Raw genomic sequence first — 8,208 nt, forward strand, 5'->3', positions numbered from 1 at the left:
ATCAACAAGTCCAGTTCAGAAGAACCTCCCAGAGTAATCATCTGAAACCATATCGTTTGTTAATACAAAAACCCATTTGAACAAGTGCAACCTGCCTCATGAAACAAGAATTTTACGAGCACATAGTTCTAATTCATTGAGGATCTAATTATATCAATAGTGATTAATTTTTAGGGTCAGTGACACCACATCTCATTACTGATCCAATCCAACACCACCAGTGGCTCAGACAGACATCAGATAATACAGTTTTGAAGTAGAGCTCAGAGAAACACCTACCTGACTTTGGTGCCTAGACTAGAGTTTCAGGCGCAAGTAGGTACCAATTACCAAAAAACACATGTCTCCTAATTCCTATGCATCTCAATCCGAAGCATGTAAAATGTACTGACAAGTACTAAGCCTGACGCTAAAAACAACTACTGAAACTCCATTAAGACCAACAATGCTCAGCATCAATCAGTTGAGCACAAATCGGATCACGGAGACAGCACCTAACAAGCAGTAGGAACCCAAAAGCCTAGCCCAGCCCAGTAGTGACCAACTCACCACGACGGTTCTGGAGGAGGAGTCGCTGTTGTCGGGGTCGACAAGGTAGGTGACGGAGTCCCCTGCATCCCGACGACGCGCTTGACGAGCCACTTGCGCGGGTCCTCGGGGGAGATCATCAACACGATGTCCCTCGGCGTGACCCGGCCGAGCCTCATGCTGACCCTATCCATCACCACCACGTCGCCCGCCAGGTTCAGGGCTGGCAGCATGCTGGCGCCTCGCACTAAGGCGACCGAGCAGAGGTGCTCGTTGATGACTTGGATCACGCAGTAGGCCTTCGCCACCAGGAACACGCGGGAGAGGCCTTGCCTCGCGATGCTCCGCCATGGGATGCCCGCGAGACGATGAGCGAAGCCAGGCACGGTGGCGGCGGCGGATGACGAGGGAAGACACCGGATGCTTCGCTCAGACGCTCAGTTACCTCTCTTGGTCGGTGGGCTTGGGCCTCTTTCTTTCTTTCGGCCCACAAATCACACATGCTGGGGCTGATTTTTTTACAATTTAACCCTTTCTAAAAAAATCACGTATAGACCTCTGAATAATTTAATATCGTTTTTAGACCTCTGAATAATTTTGAAGTCCTTGCTTGTTGAAAGAAACAAGACAGACCTTACCAGAGTGCACATGAGACAATATGACCGTGAAATAGGATTAAGTCCTTGGAAAGGTAAAATATTTTTCGCAGTCGCTAGTATATTTTAGATCTAAAAGGGAGAACACATGCCCTCAAGAGCAAGGTGTGATTTGTTTACATTAATGACTGAATCGCATGTGAGTCCATTTTACCATCTATATCAAGTTGCAGAGATAAGTTACATTTTATATCATATATACCATCAAACTAAGTCAAATTCACTATTACTATGATTTTCACAGTACGCCTTATCAGAAATATCATATAAAGACAGTTTCATATTTAGAAGTGTCTAGTATACTCACTAACATCTAAGACAGTCTTTATAGTCTAGGCGACTCTAATAATATCTTTATTTGAGATGGTTTCATATACAGAAGTGTCTAATTTACTAACCAAAATCTAAGACAATTCTTAAGATCTTAATGACTCAAATAGGTATATTTATTTGAGACAGTTTTCAATAATAATCCGTCTTAAATCAATATAAGACATTTCTTACGATGTAACTGCCTCAAAACATTGTTTTATTAAAGACGGATCTTCAACGAACCGTCTTACCTCACTCATCATTATATGATAAAAGACGCTTCTATAAAATGCACTGATATCTGTCTTAAATTGTGCGTCTTAAATAAGCATATCTCTAGTAGTGTGTTATGAAGGACGAAGGTCTTTAATCATTAACAATTGTGTTGCTTTGTTCTTGATGTATAGCATCCAAGAACAAGGACCAACATATCTTATTCCCTGTCATTGAGTATTCATAAGTATTGCATGTGTTAAACATGGAATTCTATGATGAGGTTTTATTTGATCGAAAGTATTGATGGTATATGTCAATAATGTTAATGGTATGTGTGGTTGACTCATGTCTTTGAGGAAGTTGAAGTTTCTATTATGAAGCATGTTATATGTAGTGAAGTGTTGGTGGCATGTCATAAACGTTGTATCATCCATCTTGCATTTTGAAGTTATGTTGTGATCTTATGGTCCGACTGTACCGGTACATTTAGCATGGTACATTGCCCGAGGAGGAGTACGATGCGACTTCATATCCTTAGAGTTATGAAGGTAGAAGTCATCCTTGCATTTGCAGTCATTTGCACTCATGAGGTATATATGAAGTGTGACATTGATATGTTACTGTTGGGGACTTTTTCTCAATGCTATGAGTTAAGAACAAGGCAACACAAAATGTTAATTGTTAAAGCCCTTCGTCCTTTGAAGCATTATCTTCATTAGGATATAATGATCTTCACACGAAGGTCATGAAGCACGTACCTTCATCATCACAGTATATATTAATGAAAGAAGAAACATATGAAACATGAGGGATAGCATGAATAATTATATGATATCCTTAATATATCTTTATTATATCATCATAAATGAACACGAACAATATTGAATTACATTTGTACCTTCGGCTTGACAGAAGGCAAAAGTCCAAGCGTGACGCACGAGTGGATACAAGTCAGCGTGAACAGTATGGGGGTACTGTTCATCTATTTATAGGCACATGGCGCAGCCTATGTAAAATTACATTCATGCCCTTTATGTTTACTATTGACTTAGGGACAATCCAGCGAGGACTAGATAGCCTTTTTCCCTTTAAGTCGGTTCCTTTTTCTGCTGCTGAGCCGAAGCTCCGTTGCGCATAGCTTCGGAGCTGGTTCAACCTTCGTCTTGGCCATGCTTTTCATATTGTGTACAGCTTTATTCCGAGTCCGAAGGTTCCTGTACATATATTACACTTGGGAAACATTATTAATCATGTTTTTGAGGACCTTCAGAAGACGAAGGCCCCCAACAGTTACTATTGTGGTAACTAGGTCTGTTGTACGTTGTATTCGTCCTGCACCTTCATAATAAGAAGGTTGTGAAATCAAGTGGTGGTAAAGCAATGTTCTTATGTGGTTAAATATTTTGATATTATTTTACTTGCTGAGACGTGTCATCTCACTCTTGCATTACTCAATGCAGATACTTGATTCATGTTGGGAATGAGGGAAGTAGCAGCACGTCCACCTTCACTCTCATAATAACGCTGCCTAGGCGCAGCCATGTTTTAATTAGAAACTTCTTGTCAAAGTATATTTGTTTTTAACTAGTCGTGTGCACTGCTAATTCAGTTCATGTCGTTATGGTTATCTTCCCATTGCTAGTAGATTATTAATGTCTAGTATGTTTTCTTATCATGATATCTATTTATACTCTGTTGCTTCCTCATTTATGCAATTTTCAAATGAGATGCTATAGAAATTTTATATATGAATGTTAGATGTGTAGTTTAGTAGCATCCCGGGGTGTTTATGGATCCCGGGGTCTTACAGTTGGTATCAAAGCATAGGCTTTAGATTCTAGGCAATTTAAAGATAAATTTGACACACTTGCACATATAGGAAGGCTATAAAGTCCATCCCAATCTCATCCCATTTCCACTATAAAGTCCATCCCAATCTCATCCCATTTCCACTGAGGAATCTGCAACGACTACAACAAATCTGCGGGCCTATGATGCTCTGCCTTGATTCTCTAACAGCTGTCGCAAATGGAAACATACTCTGGTGTCTCCATTTTCATTCTGTACCACCAGACTCTTTTATTTAGTTCCTCGTACATCTTCTTGCTGCTAGGGTGTATGGAATAAGCTGTCTAATGAGCTTCCTTGAGGATCAGTTCCCGAATCGATTTGATGTTGGGAACACACATCCTAACTTAAAACCATACTACGCCTTCTGCGAATTCCTGGAAATCTTTGCCTTTCCCATCTAAGATCAGCTGTCGAATTTCATTGATCTTCTCATCATCTTTCTGGCCCTTCTTGATATCTTGCTCTGTAGTGGGTTCTAGCTCAACTGTCACTCCTTGAGTGTTGTTCCGAAATCCAAGACTCAGCTTGTCGAATTCCTTTGCTAGCTCATATGGCATCGGATGAGCGGCCATCATGTTGACATGGTTTTTTCTGCTCAAAGCATTCGCAACTACATTAGCTTTGCCTGGGTGATAATGTATCTCCAACTCATAGTCTTTGATTAGTTCTAGCCATCTTCGCTGCCTCATGTTTAACTCTGACTAGGTGAAGATATACTTGAGACTCTTATGGTCCGTGTAAATATCACATTTCTGCCCATATAGATAATGCCTCTAGGTCTTCTGAGCATGAACCGCTGCTGCTATTTCCAGATCATGAGTACGGTAATTCCTCTCATGAATCTTCAACTGTCGGGACGAGTATGCCACTACTCTCCCTTCTTGCACTAACACACATCTCAGACCAGTGTATGAAGCATCACAATACACTAAGAATGGCTTGTGAACATCTAGTAGAATCAACACATGTGCTCTCGTCAACTTCTTCTTCAATGTCTCAAAGGACTCTAAAAACTCTAGGGTCCACTTGAATTCAACTTTCTTTGCCAGCAAGGCTGTCATTGGTGTGGCAATCTTGTAGAAACCTTCAATGAAACGCCAATAGTATCCAGCCATTCCAATGAAACTCTTGATTCCTCGGACATCTTTTGGTGCTTTCCAATCAGAATAGCTGCTAGCTTCTTACAATCCAGAGCTAATCCATCTCGGTTTATAATATGACCCAAGAATAGGACTTCGCTGATCCAGAACTCACATTTGTTAAGCTTGACATACAACTGACAATCACGTAGCCTCTGCAATACTTTCCTCGAATGCTCTTCATGCTCTTGCTCATTCTGGGAATATATGAGGATATCATTAATGAACACTACTACAAATTTATCGAGATAGTCCATGAACACGCTATTCATCAAGTACATGAAGAAAGCTGTCACATTCGTGAGACCAAATGATATGACTATGAACTCATAAAGTCTATACTTGGTGATAAATGTGGTCTTTAGTATGTTAGAAGATCGGATCCTGAGCTGATGGTAAACTGACCTCAGATCTAACTTTGAGAACACACTGACTCCTCTCAACTGATCGAATAGATCTTCAATTCTGGGCAGGGGGTACTTGTTCTTGATACTGACTTCATTCAGAGCTCGATAATCTATGCACATCCTTTTTGTACCATCTTTCTTCTCCACAAATAACACTGGGGCGGCCCAAGACGAGGTGCTGGGTCTGATGTAAGGCTTCTCCAACAACTCGTCTATCTGCTCCTTGAGTTCCACCAATTCTGGTCCGGACACTCTATAGACTCTCCTAGAAATATGGGCAGTACCAGGGTGTAACATCCCAAAATTTGTATAAAAATAATAATAATAAAATAAATACATGAAGAAATAAAATAGTAAATTCAAATATCTCAAATTATACTTGAGTGTTGAAAATTGAGAACTGAATTTTTAAAACCAAAATTTTTTTTAGAAGAGAAGTAATAGAAAAGCTTTCTATTCAACTAAATGATTATGCATTTCATTAAATGATGCACCATAAGCATTCATATACCTGAATATTTGATTTTGAAGTAACTTTTACTTCTTACCCCACATTCAAAATACTATTTTTCTAAAAAGAAAAAAAACAATACGTGTGTTTCATATTTCAAACATCTACCAAACAAATAAAATAATTAAAATAAACATATATCTATTGCATCATGTTGGAGTTAATTGATTGTGCATTTAAAAATAATAATAATAGTAATATGGATACAATAATAATGAGAATTAGGGTTAAACCTAAATTGAATCCTAGAAATAAGGACTTAAAATGGAAAAGAAGGAAACAAATACTATAAAACACAAAATAAATCCATAGGTAAATAAATTCATTCCACACTGGTATAGTCAAGTATTTAATGTGAGTACAAAATTCACAACCATATTTGAAATTCAAATTGGGAATTGAAAATAAGAAGAAAAAGAAAACCAGAAAAAGAAAGAAAAGGAAGGATTGGCTTCGTGGGCCGGGGAAGACCATTTTGGCCCAATTCCCCACTCGTTCGCGCGGCCCACTCATTTCCACCGCGCGCGCTACCGACCTCTGACACGCTGGCCCCTTCCGTCAGCCACGCAATGACTCAGAGTGCATCACTCTACTGACTGACATGCCGACCCCACTAGTCATCCCTGTCGGCGCGTCAACCAAATGCGCGGATTGCGCGATGTCGTTTCTCCGGTGGAATCGCGGGCCACGAACTCTTCCCTCCCCACTAGTCTCTGTGTGCGGGATTTGCGCTGCCTTCTGTTTCTCTGCTGTGTGGACCCGAGGGGCCAAGCCACGACTATGGCGGCTCTGTCGGCACCATAACAGAGCCGCCACCTTCCGCGAATGGATCGGTGGGTCGGATGCAATGACCAAGTCTGCCAGCTGGGGGTCTGTAACAGCCTCAGGCTATAAGTCGCGCCCCAAGCCTCTGGATAGCGCCTCTGTTCGCCCAACTCTTGACCGAGGAGAAAGGGGGCGGGGGAAGATTGCGGCTGTGGGCGAGAATCCGTTTGATCGCTGATTCGACCCCGTGGACTAGGCCAGGGGAAAACATAGGGCGCGGGGAAGATACTCGCGGGCGCGGTCAGAACAATCGAGTCTCAGGTTGGTGGGAATTGCTCGTCGTGGTTCGTCACCATCGCGGATCCGTGCCACCACGTGGACAGGAGGATCTTCACCCCGAACTGTGGTAAGTTGAGTACCTTTCTATCCGCCCTTCTCTAGGCATCGTGTAGGATCTTTTAATTTAGGTTTCGCGCAGTGATGGGCCATGTTGGCCGTCGCCGAAGACGCTGTGTCGGCACTGGTGTCGGGCACCATCGGGAAGGGGAAAACCACGGGGAAGACGGCTCCTGTGCCGTCTGATACATTTTAGATGGTGTGGATTAGATCAGCGAATAACCCTTCGCTTGAGCAGATCGTGACCATAGATTAGGAGTCCTATGGTTGCGAATGCTTACCGATTCGAAACTTTGAATCCAAGCCACTAATTCCAAATCGTGGGGCGCAAGTGAGAAATCTAGTTAGTGATTTAATCCTGACTGCTAGCGGTTGATCAGACCGTCCATGTATGCTCGTACCCCTTCGACTAGGAACTTTGCTAAAGAGTCCTCGGGGATTCTAGGAATTAACCCGCAATCTAAAGATGTTGTGCGCTGAGTGTTGGGAAAATTGTAGAATCACCCCGAGATTCCCAGAAAATCATGCGTGCAGTCCAGTCAGGGGGGTAATTAATATAAAAGAGATTAGAAATTGGTTTTTGGGTATAAAAATAATTGCATAAACCCATTTAAATCATATAAAATTCATATTAAATCCTTTTTGACCCATTCCAAATTCTATAATTTGATATTAATATTGTTTATCACTCAGTGTCTCTGTTTTGACATGAAAATCATATTAAAATTTTATCTCTTAATTAATCTCGTATAAAATACATAGAACATTCGGAAATTCATAACTCCTCCGTTTTAACTTCGATTTGATCCGTTCAAGTTGCGTTAGTCTCGTATAAACATTTACTATGCAATAACAACATTTATTGTACCATGTCTCGTTCTTTTATAATTAGATCTTTATTCAACTTATGTGGGTTAGTCTTGTTAATCTGCTTATCATTATAATCTACTAAAATATGATCTATGGTCAAATTATAATTTGGATTAAAGTTGAATTAATTACTACTTTAGGTTATCTTTTCTCTGGAATTATAAAATAAACATGGAACCTAGTTTAATCATTTAATCACATCATAACTTGATGACCACGACTCCGATCTTAGTAGTTCTCGATCCCACGATCTCGTAGCAACGCTTAGATCATTATTATGCAGTTTGTTCTTACGTATGGTGTGATGTTAATTTTGTCTATACTATGTTTGTTTGTATTACTACAACTAGCAGTGAGGTCACGAGGATATGAAGAATCACCCTAGTAATTGGAATCTCAAGTGCCAGGCAAGTTGTGCCCTTGATCACTTTCATTTACCCAATAATATTCTTTATTATCACTATTCAATGCATAGGTTTAATTTTGATGGGACCCAATTGGTCACCCTAGTCTGTTTATCCTGTTTACCTTGTTTACCCCTGATTCACTTGGGTAGT

The 8,208-nt window shown here is 40.6% G+C and overlaps 1 pseudogene; it reads right to left on the reverse strand.

The window, feature by feature from the left end:
- Nucleotides 1-459: 459 nt before the first annotated feature.
- LOC103633887 (uncharacterized) lies at nt 460-4,135 on the reverse strand (annotated as a pseudogene).
- Between the last annotated feature and the right edge of the window lie 4,073 nt (nt 4,136-8,208).

The sequence above is a fragment of the Zea mays genome, chromosome 7 (assembly GCF_902167145.1).
Source record: "Zea mays cultivar B73 chromosome 7, Zm-B73-REFERENCE-NAM-5.0, whole genome shotgun sequence".
Classification (NCBI taxonomy): domain Eukaryota; kingdom Viridiplantae; phylum Streptophyta; class Magnoliopsida; order Poales; family Poaceae; genus Zea; species Zea mays.